Below are 2,092 nucleotides of genomic sequence, written 5' to 3' on the forward strand. Positions count from 1 at the left end.
TCTCAGAACGGTCGTTGCCATTTGAAACGGTTGATGCCATTTCTCAGAACGGTCGTTGCCATTTGAAACGGTCGATGCCATTTATAACGGTCGACTACACACTTCACTTCAAAGAAAATTAAAAGAAAAAAATTAAGACAAAAAAGGGAAAAAAAACATTTATAAAACAAAAACTGGAGGAAAAAAAGAGTCCGAAAATTTCAAGACTCGAACTCGGGTTCTTAGCCCTCACCCTAAACAGAACCCTAACTCGTATGACCAGCGAGACACAACTCCCAGTAACCGCAACCTTTTGAGTTCTTAGACCTAATGAGTGTAATTCAGAGCTAAAAAATGGCATCGACCGTTTCAAATGGCAACGACCGTTTACGAAAGGGAAATAAGCGGTGGCGATGCCACAAACAATAAATCTCTCATTAACCTCTTTTGTTTGTTAAGCAAGTTTTGTACCTATCGCTGCTTTAAACTTTGCCTGAAGGCGTTGGTTACAAACAAAATATGTATAGGGTCTATACACCGTTTGAGGCCGGATCAACTGTTTTGTAAGCCAAAAATATTCGACGTTTGTCCCGATTTCACCTAGGTTAACTTAAAGATTAGGGCTAGGGTGATTTATCGAGGCCTTATCATTCCGAGATGATCCGGTCCGACTTTTATACCTACCTTTGACTATGTTGACTATGACAACTCACGCTATAACCTAAGACGACAGCGCCATTTTAATATGCCGAAGCTTTGTACGAACAGAACAAGTAATACTTTTATATATGCGATGTCGAAACAGTCCAGGCTGTTACAGTAGTTTTATCCCACATATATACATACTTTATAAGTTAACATATTTTATTAAAAACTGGATCGTTGGATAATGCAATTCGAGAGTTTTGATTGGCTAAGCCATCATGGGTTATGAGCCATTATACCATGATCTACAAACACGGCAAGCATACGCGTGATTTTTTGGGCCTTTTTATTTTTATTGTAGTCTACTTTTCTATCTTTTGGGGGCGTTTTTAATAAAACAATTATTCCGTTCGCGCTTGTTGGATATGAGATGATTATAGCCAATTCGGCGCTACGCGCCTCGTTGGCTTAATATCTATTTAATATTGTCGTCTATCTATCTATCTATCTATCTATCTATCTATCTATCTATCTATCTATCTATCTATCTATCTACCTTTTGAGGTCGGTTATCAGTGGCTTCATGCTTTTGAAGCGAAAGTCAAGCCATTGAATTATTTTTTTCCATTTCATCTATTGTCTGAACCCTTTGTATGTTTGGATAGAATTTCCAAGCCATAGTATGCGGAAAACCGCATTTATAGGCGGGTTTAATCTCACGTCACGGCGTCCCCGCCATGTTGGTAGACGAAAACAACAGATTTCTCACTGTCTTCTTTTGTTCGTCCACCAGCAATTCGCTATTTTTACAAATCCAGCAATACAGTTCATTTTGAGGGGATCCTCAATGGATATCCAGTTCACTGAAGCATGATGCAGTCCCAAGAGTAAATGACTTGTATTGTTTTTATGCAAAGAACCGGCCCCAAAAACGTATTGCATTATTGGAATGGAAAAGTAGCGAATTCTACGTTACACCGTTGTCACGTCTCAAAAAAAGATGCAAACAACCTATTAGACTTCTTCAAATGGGTCCATACAGCGAACGATTTCCAAGAAAGTACCCATATCTTGGAGGAGAAAAAACAAACAGTTTTCAAATAAAGTGAAAATCGTATTTGATGTAATCAGAATCTCATGACCTTTTAGCGTTTAACGCTGGTTCAGAGCTGGGTTTTTTAAATTTAAAAATTTCCTTATTTGGGTGTAACGTTGCTCGTGCATTTTCCCGCGTGTGCAGCTTCGATCGTGTTTTTGTCCATATTTGGGCATAAAATTGGTGACCTAAAATCCCCAGCTTTGTCGCAAGGAAAAGAGTTGCAAGTTACACGCTTCAAGGTCATTTGCATCTGATGTAATATATCAACAACATACATGCCAACTCTCCCGGATTATCCGGGAGTCTCCCGGATACGGAACGAATCTCCCGGTCTCCCGTACGGGTCATTAAATCTCCCGGATAAAAACG

Source organism: Montipora foliosa, chromosome 14, assembly GCF_036669935.1.
Source record: "Montipora foliosa isolate CH-2021 chromosome 14, ASM3666993v2, whole genome shotgun sequence".
Taxonomy (NCBI): Eukaryota; Metazoa; Cnidaria; class Anthozoa; order Scleractinia; family Acroporidae; genus Montipora; species Montipora foliosa.